Raw genomic sequence first — 25782 nt, 5'->3', positions numbered from 1 at the left:
CTAAATCTAGGTCAAAGGTATGTAAAAGTAATATACATAACTTTCAGGTGACTTCCTTAAAAGACAGCTGAAACATATCCTTTGACTGCTTTCTTCTTCATTCTTTCTTCCTTCTTGATGGCTGGAATTCAGACATAATGGCTGGAACCTAAGCAGCCACACTGAACCATGAGGTTAACTTGAGAATGGAAGCCTATCCCATCAGAACAATGGTATAAGAGACTGGGTTATACTGAGGATTTTTATGGAGTAAAACTATCACCACCACCCTGGACTGTCTAACTATATCAAGTGAGAAATAAAAACTTTTGTCTGGTTTAATTCATTGTTAGTTCATCTTTCTCTTTTTCACAGCTAACTAAAGCATATATTTTATTGTTATTTCTTCATTTGCCAGTTTTAGAAATTATCTACTGATGACTTATAATAGCAGGTAAATATTTAGTTTTCTTATAACCTCTACCCCTCCACTTACAGGTCCTTCATCTCACTATACTTCTATTATAAGTAGTATAAGAAGTATACCATCAATGTTTCCTTTCTTGTATAACTTTTCATTTTATCTGGATTTCATAGTTGCCTTACTTTTTTCATTTACTTCATTTTCTCTATAGCTGTGGCTAGCTGTTCTAGACCATCCTATAGCCTCCTGGTTCATTTTTCCACAGGGAAACATATCCAGTGATCTATCAGTCCTTTTTAAACTCTCCCTGCTAGAGCTTTTTGTCTTGTCCTCTAGGTCCACCACACAGTTGTCATCCCCAGAGCCTCCCCTCATTTTCATCCTGGGGTTTTCCTGCACTGCACTCCTGTGTGGGATTGTCAGTTTGCCTTACTGCCCAACCTTCCACTTTTTTGGTTTCTCATTTATTGTGGAAAATTGCTTCTGGTAGCTTCCTAAGAAAGGGTGCTTAAAAGTCGATTACATTTAACATCTGTTTGGTGGGACACAGACCCACCATGGATAGCTCTGGAATTTCTGCAGGCTTGTAGGACCCATCAGAAGACCGGGAAGAAATGATGCTAGTAAAATGTCAACCTCTTTTCTCCCCTTCAGGTACAGCTGTACCACTGTGAAGAAAAGTGTAAAAGAATATAACCAAGACAGGGAAACCCACTCTCCACAAAAGGCCTTTGCAGAAAGCGGGAAAGGCATTACTGATATACCTGATGCAAGAAATCTAAGAACTCCAGATGCTCCTCTTATGAATGTGCTGCATTTCAAAATCTGACTTTCACTCTGTTTAACTCACTCCCTAAGGGCAGAAGATGTTATGTGGCACTTTCTCCACTTGTCACCTAGATTGAGGGAATCTGAAAGCAAACTCCCCAGAGCTCATTAGCTGTATAATTAACCACATAGCATTTTCCACTTAAAATCCGCCAGCAACGCACAATAAAATCAGCAGCTAACACAGCGCAGCAAGAACAGGGCAGCCCTGTTAACCTAGGAGATGGGGGGCAGGTGCCTCTGAGAAGCCCAGGCTCTGCCTTGCTCTTCCTCAGCCTCCTCAGCCCTTGATTTCAGACTTGCCAGGGAGCTACTGTGTTGTGAAAACTCCAGCCCGGGTTTTGTGCCATTTTCCCGTGCAAGCTTGGATGGGTGGCTTAGAAAGTCGGTTTTGCTCCAGGTAGAAAACCAGTCATGATGAATTAATCCAATACACTTTTCTTGTTTTTTGATTTAAAATTGTATCTTGAGGTGTATTCGCTGAAGGCAAACACACAAGATTCCAGGAAGTGGAGGGAGAGGCTGTTTCCCATTCCTTGGCTCTCCTCGACCCAGAAAATCAGGCTAGTGATATTATTGCAGTGTATTCTCTGCAGCATCAGCTAATCGACTGAGAGTGCACTCCTTAATGCTTATAATTGTAATAATGATTCCATAAACCGTCTGTGACCCACATGCTCCCTCCCTAAGGATTGTGCAGGAGAGAGTGGGAGGTTTTCACCGCCTTTGGGCATCCTTGGTGACATCTGCCTGTTTTCAAAGGACGAAACAGCAAATGGTTCTTTCCTTTGGCTTTGTCTCTTTCTACTTTTCTTGCATTCCCTTCAAAGCTGGGCACAGCCTACGTGCTAAGTGGATGTTCCCCGAACACATATGTCCCCGCAGAAGTTGAAGCAATGTTTCTTGTAAATACAGCATTACAATTATGAAATACATGTGGGAAAAGTAGGCTTGACCTAAGTTGTCTCCACTGATGGGCTTTTTAGGTCTTCAGTATGCTAATTTATGGTAATTCTCTAAGACCAGGGAAAGTGGCATATCCAAAAGTTATTTGACTACAGAACCTGCTATTTGGGGAGAATGAAAGGAGTATGAATGTTACTTATATTTCACAGACCATTGGTCCAAGGAATGTAGTTTAGGGAACCAAAGGAAATGCCAGTAGGGCCATCCTTCAGTGCCTCCAGCCAGACCCCGTGGTATATTCCTGAATCAGAGCAATGTAGGCTTTGGAGAAATGAAGAGAATAGGATATGAAAATGTCCTTCACCATAGCCTGGCTGTTTTACCTCAGTCAAGTTACTTAGCCTCTATGAGATCCATTTCCCAATCTGTGGGACATGGGGAAAATTATACTTACATTTTTAGAGATACTTAGAAAGAATGAATGAGATATTGTACATAAAGCCCCCTACTGAATGCCTCACCCTCAGTAGGCTCCAACAATAGTTAATAGTGTTTCTATTTTCTTTTCAACTTCTCTTTTCCTATACACATCCACCTCATTTCAACAAAGACAGGATGGTGGCCAGGAAGTAGAGAAAATATTAATGTGACCAAGGATGAACACAGTGTAGAGGCTTCTGGGATTCACTGGCAGGACTCGTCAGGCAGCCATGCACTTGGGCTTGGTAAGTAGCCATCCCATTGGCCCCAAAGTCATCTCTAGTTCCTCCAGTACCTTCAACCATACTGATTACAAAAACCTGGTGTCATGACCAACAGTCCCTTGATAAGAATTTTTAGGGACCTGGGAAACCTAAATACTGAATTACCTAAAACCCCAAGGTCTTTAATGATCAGGTTGGACAGTTTCCTCTCCTGGTATGGTGGCAGGCTTCATGTGTCTATCTTATTATGAATGGAACCACCAAATAGCTCTTTTATTTGGTTAATCTGAAATTGGAATGCAGCTGTCCATGAGAATGGTCTGAAAAATAAGGAGAGAGTCACAGGAAGAGAAACAAAGGGACCAAAGGGTGAAAAAGCTCACCTCTAAATTTCAGAATTCGGTGAGGATTTAATAACTGACACATAGTGTCCAACAGGGCATGGCTCGTGGTCTGGTGTTCCATGGGAGAGGAACAATAGGTACATCAGACTGTGGATATCTTCAGCACAGCGAGTATGTCTTTTACTTCTGTCTCTCAGGTAGGCCCAGGGCCTACCATACCATAGGAACTCAATACATTTTAGCTGGCTGACTGGATGATGCAGATTCTAGTACCAACTATCAAATCAGCGAGTTTTTATGACATTTTTGCTGTGTGGCCAACTCATGGTGACTCTATTGGAGTAGCAGCTCAAAAGAGGCAATAGATCTCATCCCAGCTTAGGCATTTATGATTCTGTCTGGTAAGAAAGGCTTACACACACACACACACACACACACACACACGCCTGCACACACTATACTCTGCTTATACTCCAAACAGTATACAATCAGATGGAAAGTTGCCACATGAAGATATGGTCTGGTGATTTGGGTTAAAAGAAAATTTGATGTGGGCTGGGGTTGCCTTGTGAAGGAAGAAGGACTCTTAGTGAGGCTGTGGAGAGAATACTAGCTTTGGAGTCAGACAATTACTGGCCCAAACTTCACTTTAATTTCTTCTGTCAAATGAGAATAGTAGCACTCGATGCATAGGGTTGTTAGGAGGATATAAGGAACTAGAACATAGAGCAAGGTAATACCTTGCAATATTTTTTAATATAAACTTTTTTTCATTTTCAGTAGTGTGGAAGGCTGAATAATGGTCCCTACAGATGCCCACATCATAATCCCTGGAATTTGTAACAGTGTTATCTTATATGGTAAAAAGGGCTTTGAAGATGTAATCAAGGGTCTTGAAATGGGGAAATTATCCTGGGTGTCCCAGGTGAGCCCAATGTAAACACAGAGGTCCCTATAAGGGGGAAGCAAGAAGACAGAGTCCGAGAAGGAGATGTGAAGACAGAAACAGAAATGGGAGGGATGCAGGACCCCAAGCCAAGGAGTACAGACAGCCTCTAGAAGCTGATGAAGGCAGGGAAACAGAGTCTCGCTGACAGCCTCTAGAAGGAATGCAGCCCTGCAGACACGTAGGTTCCAGTCTAATAAAAGCCACTTTGGCCTCCTTGCCTTACAGGTCTGAAGATGCATTATTTTAAGTCACTAAGCTTGTGGCAGTTTGTGACAGCAGTAACAAGAGACTAATACGGGTCGTTTCTATTGAGCTGTTGCTCTCCAGCTGGGAGGGTGAGTATCCATCCCTTCAGGAGGACAACAGAACTCAGATAGGAGCAGAACACTAGATGGTCAGCGTGGAACATTCAAACTAGACTCCCAAAGCATGCTAGGACTTTCCTTTTGTAGAATCTGTGACTTTTTGAGAGTGAAAGAAAAAAAAAAAAAGATTGCTGCTTCTGGAGGTTAAGAGCTTGTAAACTCAGAGGATCTGAGGATGGAGAAAGAGGATGTGTCCTGAGAGAAGTTCAGCCGCCACTCAGGGAAGAGATAAAAAAAAAAAAAAGCCTAGGGGTGTGTGGAAGAGGACAAGATTACAGGTAAGGTGTGGTCCTCCTGTCTGATAGAGAAGGTGGTTTAGAGATGTTTGTGAGATGCTAGAAAAACCAGGTAAGATGAATTCAGGACATGCTGAATGTCACTTCAGTAGTTCTGAGGGAACTGGGAGCCCCTCAGAATGCACCCCACAGTAGAGTAGGAAGGGAAATGGAGGCAGCAAGAGCACCTGAGATACTATTTGTGGTTCCCACAGAGATCCATAATTCCTTGTGTCCCGGCGGAGGGACCCAGCAGAAGGCTGAAGGATCCACACACTGAGAGGGGCCTGGGGCCAGGGGAAAGAGGGTGTCAAGTACACAGACATCATGACTGCCAGCCCATGGCTTGGCCCACGGACAGCAGTCAACACAGCAAGCATGGAGCGGGAAGGAAGGCCCACTCCCCCTGAGCCAGCATGAGTGAGCTCAGCTGAGGCCTGTGGGGGCAGCCATTGGGTTACACCCTTGCCTTGCAGCTGTGATACTGCTGAGCCTGCTTTCCCTTGCACTCAGGCAGCATCCTGGAGACAAAGGGGTAAGGGAGAACCCCTAAGAAGGGAGATCAACCTTGAAAGGGAATTTTGACTCTGAATTAATTAAGTTGAAAGCCTGAATTGATTGAGTACCACCTCAAAAAGAAATTAAATTTGAAGCCAGAAGACTCTGAGTTCTCTTGATGTGACAAGCCCCCTCCCCTCCACCACCAAGAACAAGTTGAGTTTGATTATGGAGAAATTAATTGAATTCCACCTCTGTTCTTATGAGGGGGGACTCTGAATTTTAAGCCTGGGGCATGGATAGAAAGCACCTGGCACACAGTAGATGTTCAGTGATATTAATTATCCGTCCTACCTACCCTTCTGTGGATGAAGGAAGGGCTTCGCCTAGGGAAAAAAATGAAGGGGAAGAACATATTTTATGGAAAGAATTGGAACCCAGTCTCCAAGAAAGTAGCAAATTATCTACTGTTTTTGCCTGCCCATCTTAGGAACCATTCTGTTGGTAACAGCAGCCTGATTTTTCTTTGGGGTGCACCTCTTCCTTGTTCTGTCCATGCGGTTTGAGTATGCTGACATCGTCAGTCCCGGGACTGGCACATTCCCTAGGTCTGTTCAGAATATTCTAGCTCTGTGATCACAGTAATCAACTCAAGGAAAGTGAAGGGACCCCAGCTTCATCCCAGCTAGAACTCCAAGGGCTTTTCTTGGTACCATTTAGAATGAGATTCTCTTTTGGTTAGGACTGGTAAGCTGAAAAAAAATGTACGGACACCAGGATTTCCAGTCCTCTCTTTCCATAATACGAGGGATCTTACTTGAAATTAAAGCCAGTGATGAAAAAAGAAGAATCAAGAGATTTAGAGAGAAAGATACCAGGAAGCGTTATTTGTACACCTGGATCCATTCATGCTCGGATCCTTTTTTGCTTAAGCAAGTGATATTTCTTTCACTAAAAAATATAGAAGCCTGGGTAAAACACAGAGGTGCGTACTTCTTGTGTTCTCAAGATAACAAAGAAATCACCTGGCTAGGGAGCAGAATCCAAGGTGAATGATGGTGTCAGAAAAGTCTGGACAGGTAGGGGGGCAAGTACCATGATGGCTCTGGAATGCCAAGCCCAGTCATTTGATTTGGGGCCCATGAGAATAGACAGCCAGGGTGGGTTGAAGAAAGAAGTGACACAGTGCAAAGACTGGGTGGAAGAAATTGACCTGGCAGTTACATGCAGGATTGATTAACATGGGGGCTCTTAACCTGGGATCCACGTACCTAGGTAGAAAAAAAACTAAACCTTTTATTTACACTAATCTTTGATGGCAATGCGGCATTTTCTTCTACCTTGAATGTAGGCACTAGATTGCAGTTGTACCAATAGTATCTGTATATTTGTCAGCATAAAAGTTATGGATATCTTCATATCCAGTACAGTTGTTGCAGGTATATAAAAATATCATTTACACTCCTTACAGCTTTAAAATTTTAGTTGTTACTGAACCTACCACTGGATCCTATTGTCTGAGGCATTAATAAAGAAGCACATATATTACTATAGTAGAAAAACTCTATCTACTATATATAGATATATATAATAGGGGTTCTATTTCAATAACCGTATTTTAATACAATTGGTTTATTTTGTAATCTTACGTATTTTACTTTGTGCATCTAAAATATCATTATTTGGCAAAGCCTTTAAGTTGTGCCAGTGGGGCACCAAAAAGGAAATGCCACAAAAATTAGTAGGCATTCATTGCATTAGAGGAAGAAGAGAGTCTGGAAGCCAGAAGGCTAGTGAGGAGGGTCTGACATGAGCCAACATAATCTGAAGCTTGGAGTCAGTCAAGAGGAAGCATGGGAGGGAAGACATATCTCAAAGAAGTTTTGGGAAAATTTTAGCTGGATCTAGAGAAGATAATGTATCCATGCAACTCACACAATAAAGGAAGATCTAAGAGAATGAGGACGCCAAGATTTGAAACTTGAATGAATGGGACAAATGAGTACTCAACAAATGATCAAATGATAAAAATGGAATTTTAGGACGCAGAGCTGGTGTCTGGACAGCTTTGTGGTCTATTTTAAGATCATTCTGGGACTTCCCAAAGGAAATATTCCGTAGGAAAATGACTATATCACCTAAGAGCTCAGCTCAGGAGTCAGCAGGGCTGACGGGAAGGCTTCTGTATGGAGGTGAAGGTAGGACAGAAATGCACTCTCCTGAGGACAGGGTGTGGAGGAAATCAGGGACCTGTGGCAACTCCAGCTCTAGTTCCCTGGGATTCCACCCCACCCCACCCCACCCCACCCCTGCCGCCTCCCTCTGTGTGTTGGCTTTGTCACCCTCAGGGAGCAGCAGGACACCACAGACTAGCAATTCCCAGTCCGACACCCTCCCATGGCATCAGGCAGAGAAAGAGTTTGTCTTTCCTAAGGGTCTCCAGGGAGAGAGCTGCTCCTTTTCCTGGCATTCCCAGATGCTCATTCTGCTCAGAATCAGGTGGGCCTTGGGTCAGGTGGCCTTGGGTCAGGTGGCCCCTCTGAACTAGGGTGACCGCACATCCAGGTCTGTCTGGAAGAGTCCCTGTATCCGTTGTCCCAGCGTAGTCATCAACAGTGCCCCCTTTCACTCTCAAAAGCATTCCAGCTTGGATGACAGAGCGTGGGGCCACCCAGTCACCAAGCTAGGGAAAAGCAGAAAGCAGATTCACCTGCGCTACGTCCACCCTGGTCCTGGGTAGGGAAGGATTCCCAGAACAAAATCAAGTTCTGTACCAAAGAAGAACGTGGAAGCTGGCTAGTAAAACCCAGAGGGGCCCACTTTGGCAGGTGTGATGAATGGGTTCCTTAAGTTGGATAAGGAGCATTTATAGCAAGGCAAAACTTAGAAAGCTAGAGAGGGAGGACACACAGGAGCAAGTCTGCCCAAGAGATGGGAAGAGACACCTTGAGAGAGGTGACTAGCTCTTACTCAATTGTGAATAGTAGCCCTGGTTTATTTCTCCTGTGTCTCCTGGCAACCTTCAGCAGGGTGCCTGACAGTTCCTGAAATCTTTTCAGTGCAAATAAAACATCAGAAACTATTGGCCCTCAATACAGAGAATGCTTTAATTTAAGAAGTCTTCCGTTTCTCAAACTCGATCTCTTGTGCGAGGCTCCTTCAGACCGCCCTTATTCAGCTTCTCGGTGAGAAGGCCCGTGAGGACACACAGATGCGGACATTAGAATCTCTGCCCTCAAAGAGCTTGCATGCAATCAGCTGTAAACACCACAGGGGCTGGTGGGTGAACATCTAACATTTTTTTCTCTATTTCTCAATTTAACCAAGTTTTGAAGCCACCACTGCTGACCAGGAAAAACATCTTCTTTTTCCCCTCAAAGTAACTCAGCCTCTCTTGGGTTTCAACTTGGTCAATTCAGGATTTAAATTGAGTCTGCTAACGATCTCTATTCAGGACCAGCTTTGTCATTTTAAGGCCCCACTGCAAAATGATAATGTGGGGCCCCTTGTTCCAAGTTATTTAATAATTTCAAGACAGCAACGGCAGAGTATTAAGTCAAGCATGAAGCCCCTCCGAGCAGATGACCCCGTACAGATCACAGGCCCTGACGCTTCTCTCTCTTCCTCCTTATATCCCCTAAGATAAAACCTTTCAAATGTATCTACTTTCCCTCTTCCTGGGTTTATGAGGACATTTTGATATTTTTACTTACGGATTATCACCCAGCGAGGAGGCCTCCTCTACCTCAGGATCTTCATGTAGCACTCACATCACATATTCCCGTTCCTTCTATCACTGTCCATTGCTTATCACTCTGGGGTCTGTTTGTTTAGAGTTCTTTCTCAGTTATTTTACTCATAGGTACTTTCTCTGACTTATTGCGAATCTGGAGATTTCCATCTTTCACCTTGGCAGGTGAAAAATATCCCGGCTGCATATGAGATTCTGCAAGCACAGAGCTTTCCTCTTAGATATGTATATAGACATGTTGCCACTTCTTCTAATACGCGGTGTTGCCAAAATACAGTCAAATGACAGTGATTCTTTTTTCCGCATAACTTTTTTTTTTTTATCTTGCAGCATATAGGATTTTTCTCTTTACCTTTAAGTTCAGAAATTATACCAGGATAGGGGCACCTGGGTGGCTCAGTCAGTTAAGCATCTGCCTTCGGCTCAGGTCATGATCTCAGGGTCCTGGGATCGAGCCCTGCATCGGGCTCCCTGCTCTGCAGGGCATCTGCCTCTCTTTCTGCTCCTCCTCCCCACTTGTGCTCTCCCTCAAATAAATAAATAAAATCTTAAAAAAATGAAATTGTGCCAGGATATACTGAATTATATGGCTTTTCTCCTTAATATTCCTTGTTACTCGGAACGTTTTACTCTGCAGACTAATGGTTTCTTTCGCTTCAATTCTCTCATCAGCTCAGATAAATTTCTTTTTATATTTGTTTATAAATAAGCTCTCCTTCTTCTGTTCCTTGTGTCTTCCAGAACTGCTGTTGTTCATATACTAGGCCTCATAGATGTGTGTACAAACTTGTTTGAATTCTCTCTCCAGGATTTCCTTCTCTTTGCAATTTTGTTCCAAATTCTCGCTCTTGAGCTTTCAGTGCGTGTCTCAGTAGTCACCATCCTCTTCCATTCATCTACAACACTTTGAGATTCAAAGATCATGGTTTTTATTCCAGAGGATTTTCTTTGTGCTGTGGTCAAATTTCCTCTTGTGTTCTTACTACCTTTTCACTTGAATTTGTGAAGGTGTTTTCTAGCACCTTCTTTTCTCTGAGGCACTGCCACTATGTAACAAGTCTGGGACTGGGGGCTGCTCCATGGAAAGACTGCCTGCAGAGAGAGAGAGAGAAGCTTGAGCAGATCTATCTGTCTTCGCAGCCCAGGAAGAAAACAAGCCAATAAATATTTATGGCAACCCCAGCTCCAGTTAACATCTGCAGCCAAGTCAGAGATGCTGAGCAAGAATCGGTGAGCTGAGCCCAGTCACCCCCTCTCACAGGTCTGTGAGCAAAACTAATGGTTGTATGGGTTTGCAGTTAAGCCAGCATTTTGAGGCAGATTATTTTGTGGTAACAGATAACTGAAATACATCATTTACTGTTGCACCTCACCACCTACTCTCCCAGAAGAAGCAATGCTCAGTAATTGATCTGGGAGCCCCATGTCTTTTCTCCATGGATGATGCTCTGACACTCGGCTGTGTTCTCCATTCAGTGTCTGGCCTGGGATTAGCAATCTACAGCTTCCCCTAGGAAGTCCCCTCACCTAGTGCCACGATGATGTCCTGGCAATCCTGCCAGCTCTCAGCTCTCCTCCAACTTTCTGGTCCCAATCCAACATGGGAGGCAGAGGTGTTACCCTCAACCCTTCTCCAGACAAAGCCTGCAGCCTCTGCCTAGCCTACTTGGGTTGCCTCTTGTTGGCATGACACACAAGGCTGACTGACTAGTTCCAGATGAGAAATGGAATTCCAGTCCCTTCGACCCTCAGATTCCCAGATATCCGAGGGTCTCCTTCATTCCCGCTTCCTAAAGAAGATGCACCAGGCACTTCTCTGAGACGCAACGGCGTTTAAGCTCCAGTATCATACCTTCTTAATTTCTTCCTCCTGCTAGATGGTTTCTCCCCTTGCGTGGCAGTCCAAGACTCCTATGTCATCCTGTATTTTCCCCTCTCTGTTGTGTATGTACTGTATTCTCAAAATCCTCCAAACATTATGGTTTATGGTCGCAGCTCAGCCATGTGGGATTTCATGACAAACCATACCCCAACAAAGCCTGTCTGTTTAAAATAAAAACTATATTATCTTTCAAGGTATTGAGAACCAGAACAATCTATGCCCACCCAACTTACTGTCTACGTAAACATGACTATTCCAGGACACTCTTGCCCAAGAAGATGAAATTCTGAATACCTTTTATGGTTCGTTTCAGAGATTTCCTGAAAGTTCTCAACAAACAGCAATAGATAAGTCAACCAGGCTCATCAGCAATCAAGACCTGCTTTGAACACCTTGTCTTGAAATTCTCCCTTTGCTGTGTCAACAAGCCCTAAACTATTTCGTCATGAATCTTGCCCACTTCTTATTTTTTTTAAGATTTTATTTATTTACTTATTTTAGAGAGAGAGAGTGAGAGAGCACATGCACCAGCAGGGGGAGGAGCAGAGGGAGAGGGAGAAAGAATCCCATGCAGACTCTGCACTGAGCATGGAGCCCGACAAGGGACTTGATCTCACGATCCTGAGCCAAAACCAAGAGTCGGACGCTTAATGGACTGAGACACCCAGGCGCCCCTGCCCACGTCTAATAGAATCATAAATATTCCAACTTTGCCCTTCCCTTTCTGTGATGATATTAAGGATCTGTCAACGAAATAATCTCCCTTATTGTAGTAAGCAATAAACTCAGACTTGCTTTATCAACAGGTTAACTTGGGTACTATTTTGAGACGTCAACATTCAACCCTATTACTTCTGCTACAAATTTGCAGAAGCTTATTTAACAAATTTAAAACTAAAAATTCAATTATCTTAGACTTCATCCACCATTCCTGAGGGCAATTTGTATCCAGGGAAAAGTACTAGGCATAAGAAATGAGGTGCATGAAGGGAGGAGGAGAAAGAGGAATAACAACAATTTATTTAATCCTTAAAGCAAACTTCTGAAATAAGTATGATTTTTATTACCTTCATTTCACAGATGGGGAATCTAACGTATAGAGACCAAGTAACTTGCCCAAGACTACACAGCCAGTCAGTGGCAGAACTGCGACTGAGCCCAGGCAGTCTTGCTTCAGAATCTCTGTGCTTAAACACTGATAGTATCTTATTATAGGAAAACAGTTGCAAAATGGTATCATAAACAACCCAGCATAGGTACAAACAGAACCCCCTATACTGAGCCCAACAGAGCCTCGTCTCTCCCACCTCACCTCACCCCTAGGTAGAGTTGCTATTGTTTCCTTAAGTTCTATTTGCACTGAAAGACGATCACGTGTTCCCCCATGTGAACTGACCCAGAGAGCAAGTGTGCAAAGGCCCAAAGGTACTAACCAGTGTGGAGTGTCTGGGGAATGAAAAGGAGCTTCCATATGGCTGGATCATGGGGACGTATGAAGGAAAGACAGGCACTGTCAGAGACAGGGCTCACAGGGCTGCAAGGGCTAGATCCTCAAATGTCCTATGGGTTGAGCCAAGGAGTCTGGTCCAGAATATAAGTTCTTGGATATAACCACAAGCAGCCTGTTTCGCCATCCCTCCCATTTCACAAGGAAGCTCTGAAATCATCAAAGACACGGAATCAGAAGCTTCTGCTCCCCAGCAGAAATCAGAACACCTCCCCACCCCACCCCCACTCACCCAACTGAAGGCAGAGGGCTATTGTCGTGTAGAGACATTCAGAAGAAACAGGTGGAATTTAATCTGGAGTGAAATTCTTCCATTGAAACAAACACCTCATTGCCAGATTCCCAAAGAGCACGTTCTGTGACGTCATTGCTGTCTGTAGGTTGGTAACATTTTCCCCTTCGCCATTCTCCATAAGAATTCCTCCGCTTGGGCCTGAAGCTAACAGAGAAACATGTGTGATGGATGAAGTCAGCAGAAGGAGAGGTCTGAAACACACTCCTTCCCCCAAGGCCCTTTTTCCTCGCTCTGAGTGCCAGCCTGTGTTACCAGATATATGCACAAAGCAAAAAGAGCAAAGAATGAAAAGTTGAATTGGAAGAGAGGGAGGAGAATCCATTATCATCAATTCTTGGATCCAGAACCAGAGAGAGTCATGAGGGAAGAAAGCAAAAGGCAACATTCCCGGCATCTAATGACTACTTTTCTAGAGCTAGAATAAAACTAGGACAGAGATCATCGAGACTTCAGAAACTTCATTCTCAGGATGGGAGCCTACCCAGCTTAAAGGAGAAAGGAGAAAAACAGAAACTTCTATTTCTGAATTCCAAAACCACTGCAGCAATCCTCCCTTAAAAAATGGCAAGGACCTTAGCTCGAAATATTAATTCAGAAATTAGCATTCATTTGCATCCATTTCTTATGTCTCCAACATTATGAATAAAATTAACTTAATTAATGAAATCAATTGCAGAAGTATCAAAGCTATTATTTGGAGCATGACAGAAAAGAAACTCATAACACACACCCACCTACACACACACACACACACACACACACAAATCTTTCATTGCCTGGCACACAGATGTTGCTTAATAGGGTATATGAAATAATGAAGTCAGTGAATGAATGAATGAATGGTCCCCCTAGTGGCTGTATGACACAACCCTTACCTTCTCTGTGCCTCAATTTCCAGCATGTAAGAAGGGAGTATGAAGGAATTGATGCAGTTCAGCTAACTCCACCCAGGTATTTAATCGATGGCACAGTCCAATCGTATCAAGTCCGGTCAAGGTCTTGCCACCAACCGCATGATCAAATCATCACCCATGACCCAAGGCCTCTTCCCAGCTATCCCAGAATCAGAGTCCTACTTCTTCCTGGTGCCATGGGCAGCGCACTAGGGAGAAATTGATTCCTGGGCTTTGTTCTCAGAGGAACACCTGCAGTTGCCTCCGTGAGGGGGACCCTCAGTCTGGAGGGCTCTCGGGCCACTTGAGAGAGGTCCCTGTGCCCAAGACAGCAGGATTAGGAGCTACCTTGCAGCTCTTGCTCACAGAGCCATACTCAGCTGAATTGAGAAGCAAGGTTTCCAGCTCCTGACACCACCTCTGGAAAAGGGAACAAATGAAGTTATTTCCTTCAAATCAATCACCCAGGCCTGCGAGGAACTTAATGTCTGCTTGGTGAGACAAGATTTATGCCTAAGGAACAAGGAAGAAGCAGAATAAACAGTACCTGATCCAGGCCAGTAGACCACGAGGAGAGGGTTGGTACTTCTTTCCTTCCTTTTGCCAGGGACAGGGAAAGGAGTGTCCTGGACAACAATAAACTCCTCATAAAACTGGAAGTGAACAACACTGCAGCTAAGAGGCCTTCAGACACCTCACAAAATGGCGATTTCTGAACTGCGAACAGACATTTCTTTCACCTCCACAGACTGCATATGGAGAAAAGACAACGAAGGGTTTTTACGTTATGCTCAAATGAGAGCCAGAGAAGTAAATTGCCTTCCACAGGCTCAGATTTTATTTTCAGCAAATGGGTGCCTCGAAGTGTAGACCAGTGATTCTGATACTTATGGGTGACAGAATTGCCTAGAAGACACAGACAACTGGGTCTCATTGCCAGAGTTTTTGATTTAGGAGATCCAGGAGGAGCCTCAGAATTGGGATTTGTAATGAATTCCCAGGAGATGCTGCTGCAGCTGCTCAGGGACCACACTTTGAGATCTGCTGATTTAGACGGTTGTGCGGAATGGACACTGTGTTTAAGTGCTTGGTCTATGCCCGCTGCAGGTGATGCATGCTTCTATGTAAAGTTCTATTACCAGGCAGGGAGCTGCCGGGGGAGGAGAGGGGCTGGGGTAGAAATGGAAGGAAGGAGGAAGAGGGGGAGGAAGAATATGGTCACTATGGAAGAGAGTGTGATGATTATAGACTCTAACTCAGCGTTCACAGAATCAATGATCCATGGGCTCCAGGGAACCATATAAATGAGAAATGGCCATTGTACAATATAAGTGAGACAGTAGCGGGTAGGGTAGCTTTGGGGACTCGGGACTCCATGCCCTCTCTAAAGGAGACAATCCCTGTCCCACTCCAGCTGCTTGTTGTTATTCAAAGAATGGGGCCCAGAGTGCCAAAGTCGCTAATCTTTCAAAAGAACAAAATGTTTAGATTTTCATAAGGTGTGTCTATGAGGTAATGATAACCAAACTCACAATGAAAAAGAAAGCACTCCATTCCCCACCTGAGGTGACCCCGGAAGAGACTAGGATTAAGCAATTTTCCGGAATTCTCCTGTGTAACCATGACTTATATTTCCTAAAGGATCGGAAAATCGGCCCCTCTGCCTGGAAGGCAAGCAGATCATTTCAAATTTAGTAGCCTGCCAAGGACATTGAACCTCCCTGAAATCTGGCTTCTAAAGAGATCAATGCCCATTTGTGCTGGATGACAAACATTGTTTATCCCAGGCCAAGAAACTGTGTGGCATTTTCACTTCACTACAACTCTAGAAGCCGAGTGAGTCTCTCCTCACACAGTCACAATTGGGGAAAGAGGCCTGAGTGTGGATTTCCAGTTGGAGCTACCCCAAGGCTTCCCTCCCTGTTGCCCAAGGAGGCGGTGGAGCTCACATCACCGAAAAGTGGCCAAGAGGTCAAGAAAGCAGGATGAAGTGCTCTTGGGGACAGGACTGTGTCACTCACCCAAGTATCTTGGGACCTCACCCAATGTGGGAGCTCAATTGTGTTGACCTAAATATAAGACCTTCAAGATGAGACCCCTTTGAAGAATTGACATATTTTCATAAAAATCTTTATTTCCCTTTCCCTCTTCTTTGGTCTCCGCAAACCTCTTTGTTTTTCCTGCTCCCCAGGCCACTTACCACAGGCTCCTTGCGCGTCTGTGTCTACAAAACACTGCCATTGTAGATGTTGAGAGTCACATTTAGAGCCATTAGAGCAGGGGGCCCATCCTACCCTTCACCTCTTCTCTTCAGCAGATTCCAGAAAAAGAGAACAGGTACAAAGAAAAAAAGCCAAATGAGAATTTCAAAAAAAAATTTTTTTCTTTAATTAGCTATTAATACTTGAGGCAGCCTCCAAAATCCCCAACACAAGGCACCCCATTAACAGTTGAATTGAAATATGCAGCTTAGTTTGGAGGATAAAATGGGACCCAGGGTGAACACTGTCTGTTTGCTAGAGACTTAGGGGGTTCTCGAGGTGTTAGACTTAGGGTGCTAAAACCAGGATGGCCAGGGCAAACCAGTTGGTCATCCTAGCGCCCTGCCTCTCCCCCAAACCTAAATATTTATGATAAGACAAGAGGGAGGAAATGGGGGGAAATGGGGGATTTGGGAGAATGACCACCTTGACCACACCCATGCTGTTGGACACACAAGATCAAAGGAAAAAAAGAAATCCAAAGCCTTTGACCTTTAAGGCCCAGTGACCCATCCACAAATTAAATCCAGCCCAATCAGATCCGTAAAGTGCCCTCCCTCGGAAGTGGGGAGCTATGAGAGGAATAAGGAGGGAGGCAGGAGAGTGTTGGGTGGCCCTCCCCCCCAGGGGAGTTCATTCTAAGGTGAGTTCCTTCCTTTTACTTTCTAGGAGCCCTGCCTGCCCTGCCTTTCAGACACTTGTTCAAGGACCCATGCTCCACAGATTCCATTGTCTCTGTGCTCCAAAACAATAAAGGAATGGATTTTTGAAAATCATTTATGGAATCTGATTGTTTTGACACTGTGAACCTCAGCATTTGACCAAAGCAGATTTCTCTTCCATTTAGGTTATTTCACCATGAAATGACTCCATTCAGCAACAGCGTGTGAGATGCAAAGTCACCACCATCCCCATTGATTGTTGGGAAATGAGGAAGCAAAAAAGAGCCTGCTCAAAATGGAACATAAACTCTATTTAAAACAATTTTCTGAAAATCAGTGATTGCAGAGGCTCTGAGCCAGGACAGCTGGGAGCAAGCCATCAGATTCCCCTTTTAAGGCACAGCTCCCTGTTGCTGTCAGCAGACCACATATTTCTTAGCATCTCTGAAGAAATGTTAAATCAATAAACTACCTAGAGGTTGCTGACAAATCAGATGCTGTTCTATAAAAAGATGAACCCCATTGCTAGGGAGAAATTGAAGACCTGAAGAATTTTTAGAAGGAAAAGGCTATTTTCCACCAACATCCCCACCCTGTATTCTGACATCTGAGGCATTGTCGCCCACACAGGGGCACAGTCCTAGGTCCTGTTGTCTCAACCAAGCCTTCAAGGTTTAAGACCCCTGGGAAAACACAAATAGAACATGGGCTTCACAAACGTGGTGTTCCATGTTAATTTTGAAAATTATCTCTGACTGCAAAGTAATCCCTTTTATTTGGGTATTGCTTTACAGTTTCCAGAGCATTCCACACCATCATATAGTTAGCTTGCCCCGAAAACCCTCTGAGTCTGGGCAAACCTGTATTCTTATACTCACCCCATAGCTGAGAAGGAGGATCAGAAAGCCCTTAGTAACTTGTTCTAGATCACAAGGCTAGAAAATGACAGAGCCAGGTCTAAAACCCGAGGTTTCTAATTTCTAATTTCTTTCCTGACTCTTCTGGAACTTAGTACCTTCATCAAATCAACCCAGAATTTCCTGAGACAACCTACATAATCTGATAATAACTCACATATTCTGCCCCAAAGAACAATTTTTGGTTTCTCCAACAGCTATACCTACCTGTATTGCTTAATGTATCAAGTCCTATGTTAATGATGTATGGATTTATGTTCTAGCTCCAAAATTCATTCAATCACTTCATAAATATTTATTCGACTCTCCCATGCAGTGTGTGAGACACCAACAGTGGGGACAAAAATAAGTAGGACAGCTCCTGCCTTCACAGATCTCACAGTCCAGAGCAGGGATTGGCAAACATTGCCTGTAAAGGGCATTTTCTTTAGACTTGGTGGCCATACCATCTTTGTCACTACTACTCAACTCCACCATGGTAGAGAGTAAGCAACCATAAGCAATGAATGGATGTGTCCATGTTCCAATAAAACTTTATTTACAAAAACAGGCAGTGGGAAAGATTTGGCTCACAGTCTGTAGTTGGTATAACTCTTGATCCAGACGGAAACTCAAGGCAGCAAAATCCAACAATGAAGCAATATGTTAAATGTCCTAATGTTATATGTGCCTGGAGTACATGTTGGCAACTCAACACGACCATTCACTCTTATCTGTGGATGGGAACCACATCCCCTAGGTTCACCTTTCCTTATGACTGTAGGTTAAAGTTGACTAGAAGGAACTCATATGAGATTTGGAAAGCAAGAGAAAAGCAGAGGCCATGACTTTAGGAGGTTGTGATGGTCAAATATGAAGAGAAACAAGCAGAGATATGCCCAGAGGGCCCCAGGGTGTCCTTCCTCTCCTCCTATCTGCACCCACCCCATATTCCCAACTGCCAATCCTGTTGACCAACAGTGACCCCAAGTTGACCACAAGGCAATTGGCCACATCCTGTCAAAATGACAGATTCCTCAAGAACAATAGCTTTCACAGAGGTAGCAATTTCTACACTGCTTTCCATGGGTAGCTCCTTTGGAGTCACATATCAGCGGCCAGACATACATAGCATCTCAGATTTCCCTGCAAGCTCCAACCATCTACTCATGTCTGTGCTTCTGGCAAACATGATGAGTTACCATCTGTCTGATGCTCTGACTCCTCACTTCCAGACCTTCATTTCCTCACTGCCTTCCATTTTTATGTAAGGAAAAGGTCTTGCATTAATCCCTATATTTTCATGCTATGCTCTGAATGTTTGCTCCACCTTTCCTCTTCCTCGCCAACCCCCCTCCCCCACCCCCGCCAAATTCACATGTTGGAATCCTTATACCAAAGAGATGGTGTTAGAAGGTGAGGCATTTGGGAGGTGATTAGGTCATTAGAGCAGAGCCCTCATGAGTAGGATTAGTGCTCTTACAAAAGAGCTGCCACATAACTCCTTACCCCCTTCCCCCATGTGAAGATACAGCAAGAATTCTGTGACCGGGAAGAGGGCCCTCACCCAACCATGCTGGCACCTTGATCTTGGACTTCCTAGCTGCCAGAACAGGGGGAAATAGACTTCTGCTGTTTGTAAGCCACCCAGTGGTATTTTGTTATAGCAGCCCCAACAGACTAGGATATTCCATAACATTAATAGTAGCTCTGTTTTCCTAACTGAACCTGACGGATGTGTCATATAAATGAAGTACCTTGAGGGCACAGAGGAGGAGGTGATGAACTGATTGAATCTTTGTTTCTTTCTAACTTGTTGGGGCAAGGGCTGGGAGAAGTTGAGAAGACTTTGCAAAGCTAGGTCAGGTTATCTTGGAAATTGACCCTGAGTCTCTGAGATTTGAGAGCAGATGGTTGCTTGAGGAGTGTTCTGTCAGAGAGTGAGAAGAGCAAAATTAGACCAAGGAGAATATGAACTGTATTGTAACTGCAGCTGAGATCTCAACCAATCCCACAGGAACCTCTTGAGCTGGGATGGACCTTAAGAGAGATCCAATTTGTGGTAACTGGATCAGGGCTTTATACCTTCAGGTGGACCAGTCAGGCCCCTGAGGAGTGGGTGCTATGAGCCATCAGCCACCAACAACCCCCCCTGCCAGTAGTATAGCAAATGAATGCCTTGGTCCTAGAGGGGGGCTCTCTGTGGCAAACCATAGCATCCATTAGAGGTATTAACTGTCAAGATGGCTTTGAAGGATAAATACAAGTTATCCACGTAATAAAGATGGGAAAGGAGACATAAAAGGTGAAATAGTCAAAGTAAATGCATCTGGAGGTGAAACAGCCTGAGGAAATCAGAAAATTTCTAATGGACCAGATATTCATGGAAAGGAAGTAGCTAGAGATGAGGTATGTTGAGGTCAGCTACTTGTTGAAGTATGAGGTATGTTGAAGTATGAGGTATGTTGAAGGTCCCAATTGACCTTTTATAAATTCTTATTTTACCCTACTTCGATTAGCATGATCTTATACCCAGAGTGAAGACTTTAAAAGTGTTTGAGGATGGGTAGTGAGGGGGTGAGCAGTAAGGCAATGGTTGGATGGGTGGTGACTAAATGAGCTAATAAATGTATGGATTGATGAGTGAGAAGAGAGTGAGTGTGTGGTATGTGGATGTGTGGTAAGTAAATGGGTTGATGGATGCGTAAGTGGTTAGTAGATAAGTTGATGGGTAGCAAATGAATGAGTGAATGTGTTATTGAATGTACTATCAGTCATTCAGTCACTACCTGTGGCAATCATTCCTCCTTAGACCCCCTGGGAAGGAAGGACTATATCTTGGGAAGAAAGAAGAGCTAGTAAGCTGAAGTCTTTAGGCAGAACTAAACACTTGAATACTAAATATATTGGTAGTTGGGTATGCTCAGGGGAAGAAGGTCAATTTACTTCATTCGTTTACCACACCTGCCTGGCCCCTATAGGCAACTGAGTCTGTAACCCTTCTTCCACACCACCTTGAAGTCAGGGGTTATGTCTTCAAGCATTCCCCCCAAAAGCAGACTCTAAGACAAGGATTAGATGTAAGTATTTTATTTTGGGAAGGGATCGCAGATAGTCCCAGGAAAGCAACGAGACAGAGAAGGGAAAGCAATAAAGGTTGCTTTAATCAAGCCACTGCCATTCTGGGCAAATGAATTTTAATCCCAAGGGGTAACTCTGGGAAACTGTAAAACACATGCTACAGAGGTTTCCCATCTGAAGGGTGAGGGAGTCGGGGTATTTATACATTAACTCCGATCAGTCATTGTTTAAGGGCAGCTGAGTGTGGTGGTAAATGACTTCTCCTCACCTTGGACAATACCCTCGGGAAAAGAGGTACAGGTCCTGGCAGTTGGAAGGCTCACAAGCAGGCTGAAGTTTAAGGGAGGTGGGCAAGAAGCCAACAGCATTTGCAGTCTTGTCCACTGCTGTAGTAAGCACCTAGTGGATGGTAAGCACTCGAATAAGTATACGTAAATGAATAAATGTGAATCAGTAAATGTGAAACTCACAGCCTGGTTTCAGACAGGAGATGAGGCAAGTGGACAATACACCCGAGGCAGAATCTCACACATGTGTGCATGGTCAGGCCCAGCAACATAACTGCACCCCTCTTTGGGGGCTGCTTCTACAGGAAAATTATTTAATGTTTTCAAATTGCTTTAAAAGAGTCAATTTACTATATAATTGCAACAGTAACAATCATCATAAGAATTCTTTGTACTTAATAATACATTGGAGTCGGTGACAGTAACAATAATGCTTTAATGGGCTTAGCTGGCAAAGGAATTCAGCTGGGGTAAGATTGTAGTACATACCTGTTGCTGGTTTTTTGTTTTTTTTTTTCATTTTATTTCATTTCTTTGTTTTTGACTAAAGATGTCTCCATCACAGTTTTCCCAAAGACCATATTCAGGAGATAAGGTCTGGAGAGGTCATGTAACTACGGTCTTATTTGCATATTATTTATGCCTGCCCGCATCATCTCTTGGTCACTGACTTCTGTGTTCCAAGATGATTACTGTCCCCCCAAGGGCTGTCATTTCACATTTTTCCTCCATCAATGAAAATGCCTAGCATTCCCAGAAGCTTTTACAGTTTTCAAAGTATTCATAGATGCTTATGTGATTCTTGTGACCACCGTGGGAGATGCTCATCTCTAGGTATTGTCACCGTATAATTCTATAGTGTGGGATGAATGGGCCAAGTAATTCAATTACAGAATTGCATTGTTGTGAAGTTAATGAATATATAATTTTTCAGTTGTTCTTCCAGTTACCTTGTGGCGAAAAAAAAAACAGAAAAGATGTCTTTATATATTAGATGTGTAGGAACTAGGCTGATTATTACAACCGATAAGTGCACCAAACACTGGACTCAAACGTCCCTCTGCTGGGTGGAGAAGGATCAGTCCCAAACCCATGACACCCAGTGCAGCCAGGAAAGTCACAGTAACATCCTTTGTCCTCCAAAAATATCTCTGTAAGGATGATAAATTTCATGGTCACCTGAGCTTTAGCTGATTTCTCATTATCACAATTAACTTTTAAATAGGATTTTCTGAGTTGTTTCCATTTTGCAAAAGAGAAAACTGAGGCTCAGAGAAATTAAATGGTGTGCCCAAGGTGCATCTCTAGTATTTGCTCACAGCTAGACCTAGAAGCCAAAGCTATTTTCCTGCCTGGAACACTGCCTTTTCATCCAGGCTGACTTTAACCACTCATCACTCAGCAAACATTTCCCTTCACATAATCAAGTCAAACTTACCATTTAGCTCTAGTACCTTCTAGTCTTTGTTCTTACATATATTTTATTTTAATATCTTTACAATGAGGGTTATAATTGGCTTTCTCATTCGACACTTTACAACATAATCTGTTAAGAATAGGAGTGACTTAAGATAGAAGCTTCTTTTTCTCTCAAGTAAGAGAAATCTGGAGGCAGGCAACCTGGACTGTTATGGTGGCTCCAGAAGCATCAGGAACCCAGGCCCTTGCCTTTCTCCTTTACTATCCTAGAACTTGGCTTCTATCCCAAAGACATCTCATGATCCAAAGGTGGCCACTGATTCTCCAGTTCTCCTCTGTGAAGCTGGAAGCAGGAAGAAGAAAGGAGGGAAGGGTAAAAGGGGTGTACCTCTCAGTGGGGTCAGTTCCTTTTAATTAAATTTCCTGGAAAATATGACCCAGAACTTTATCTCATTGGCCAAAATTCAGTTACACGGACACATCAAGCAATTAAAAAAGCTTTAAAATGTATCCGTTTTAGTTGAGCTCATTGCTGCCCCAATAAAATTAGGATTTTGTTTTCATAGAATAAGGAAAAATCAATCAGCTATTTTCACAACAATGTTGTATAAGAAACTATCCCAAAACTTGATGACTACCAACAAGCATTTCTTACTTGTGCATCTTGGATGAATCAAGATTCCCAGAATAGTGCCTGATTCTGCCAGAAGACGTCAGAAACAGAAACCTGGCTGTGGGATCCCAAACTGGCAAAGTGGGAAGAGAGACTATAGGGGAAGTGGTCTGCACGGCTGGAGTTTAGTGGGGAAGCCTGCCTGCTTCCCATGGTCCTACTAGATGCTCTGTCTAAAGCTGTCTTGAAAACCCATTTGGGGGCCCACCAAGAAAGAGAAGGCTCAGGAGTATATCAAAAGAGGAAAGGAGATGAGGGGAACTCACCAGAGATCAGCAGGATATGCATCACCTTTATCAGCTAAAGGTGCAGTGAGGCTAACAGGGCCTACTACATTGCACCATTTCAGGGATGCCAATCATGCCATAGTCTACGGAATTAGCGGTGCAGAATTTACATGGCCTTAAGCATCAACCTTCACAGTGCATACCATGTGCAGTTGTCTGAAATGTATCCTCTCCTAACACAACAAAGACATTGTTTCATGTCAATAGGTACAGACCTAACTATTTCTTTTTATGAGTTATCTAATGCCTTATAGTGTAGATCTATAGTATATTTAATTACACGTCGAGCAATAGAGTTATTTCCAATTTGTTGCCACTCAAACACTATTACAAGAAGCATTCTTCTCCACGTATCTTTTCATCCTTATCTCTTACACAAAAATAAATTCTGGAAAGGTAAAAATAATCAATAAACTTAACTGCAAAAGAAAAATAGAAAGTATTAGCAAAAATATAAGATAATGCTTTTATACTTTGGGGTATGAATAGCCTTAAGTATAACACAAAACCATTCCCTGGATAGTTTAATTTATAGATCTTCTGTGTAGATAAACATAATACAAAGTAAAAAACCAGACTTGAAGCTAATGTTTGCAGTGCACATTACAGACTAACGGCCAAAATACATTTTATTTAGAAAGCTCCTACACATTGATTTCTGAAATGAATAATTCAATAGAAAAATGAGCAAAGAAGATTAATTGGTAATTCACAAAAGAAGAAATACAAATGTAAAGCAAGACAGTTGGTCTTGCTATGGAATAAGGAAATGCAAGTTAAAACAACAATAAAATGTAACTTCTAATGACTTTTCAAAACTTAAAAATACTAATAACTTTGTTGGTGGTGAGAATTTAGAAAAATAAACACACTAATACTTGCTGGAAATAGGGGGTTTTAGTACAATTTTCTCTTACAGGACAATCTAGCACTATCTTCCAATATAATACTTAATAATTTTTGTCCTGGGAATCCATCCTAAAGAAAAAGTCCTGCATGTGCATGGAAATACACAGACACACACAGACACACAGACACACAGATACACAGACACACAGACACACACAGCATGATTATTAGAGCATTATTTGTAGAAGCAAAAATAAAAATAAAATGAAAATGAGCTAACTGGCCATTAAGAAGACAGTACTATGGAATACCCTTAGTTACTAAAATCAGTGGTGTAGATGTGTATGATCTAACTTGAACAAATATCCACAATATATTCCTATGGGGAAAAAAGGTATTAAAAAATATGTGTGGCTTCAATCCATTTATCCAAAAAAGAAAATTTGTTTCTATGTATTTGTGTAACCGTAGAAAACTTCTAGAAGGCTATACTCCAAAGTTACTTCTGTAGGAGAGGATTTTGGCTTCAGACAGAACGAACTGTTATTTTATATTTCATACACTCAGTTCTTTTGAACTTGTTTCGACAAGCATATATACTTTTATGATTAAAAAATAAATATTTTGGGGTTCCTCGTTGGTGCAATCGGTTAAGTGTCTGACTCTTGGTTTCTGCTCAGGTCGTGATCTCAAGGTCATGAGATTGAGACCTGCATCGGGCTCTGCAATCAGTAGGGAGTCTGCTTGAGTCTCTCTCTCCCCCTCTCCCTTTGCCCTTCCCCCCCCCCACACTCACTCACATGCTCTCTCTCTCTCTAAAATAAATACATCTTTTAAAAAAATAGCATGTAAAGAAATGATGTGTTTTTGTATCTGACTCTTGCCCTCCTAAGAAGAGTTTTTCTGTAGGGTAAGCAGTGGTGTGCTGGTGAATTAGTTGGGTCGGGAGTCGGGGGCGGGGAGAGTGAGGAAGGAAATCTTAATTTGTACTGTTTGTCAATTTCCATTGTATAGTTATTCCCACTATGTTTAAGTGGCTCAAAAATTCCTGAATATTTAACATAATGAGTATTTAATAAATCAATTTTTAAAATCAGGTGTTGAACAGAACTGAACTGCCAAGGTCCTGAAAAAATAAACAAGGTAAGTCAGAATTCTGCTCCTGGAATGGAAACATCCCTGCTGGGCTGGGGCAGGTCTCAGCCTGGTTCATTCATAGTATATCCATGTCTCTCCCCAGCTCACCACTGAGAATTCAGTCAGGTCTTCTTAGGCTGGTGTGGTCTCATTACAGTTTTGCAAGGTCAATTTACTTCACCAATTCTCTAAATGAAGCTTCACTCTTTAGAACTAGGTCAGATGGCAAAAGCAAAACCTGCCAGAAAGGGTTCCTTATTCATTTCAAGCCCAGGCACCTCCAAGCAATGGAATTCTGCAGATGGTGCACAGAGGGAGAGAATCTGGGTGAACTTTCAGCCTTTACAAAAATATTTCTCCAGAAGGGAAGACGCAAGTGCTGTAGCAGAGTCCCATTTCCAGGTGCTTCTCTACACTGCAACAATTAACAAGGCACCTGGCAATTTACCCAGCTGAGAATTGAGAAGAACCCCTCCCCCCAATTTGTTCACAGTCTAATGGCACAAGAATCAGAGCGATATCAGAGAGGAAGGGCTGTGATGTCCAGGCCCACTACTAGCATCTGCAGAGACCACGAAACCTACCTCCCTTCTCTTCTTACCTCAGGCTCCATCCTACATATTAACAGTT

This window comes from Leptonychotes weddellii, chromosome 1, assembly GCF_054177405.1.
Source record: "Leptonychotes weddellii isolate Sample4059 chromosome 1, ASM5417740v2, whole genome shotgun sequence".
Taxonomy (NCBI): domain Eukaryota; kingdom Metazoa; phylum Chordata; class Mammalia; order Carnivora; family Phocidae; genus Leptonychotes; species Leptonychotes weddellii.
The sequence above is the reverse complement of the archived record's forward strand: the minus strand, read 5'-3'. Positions refer to the sequence as shown.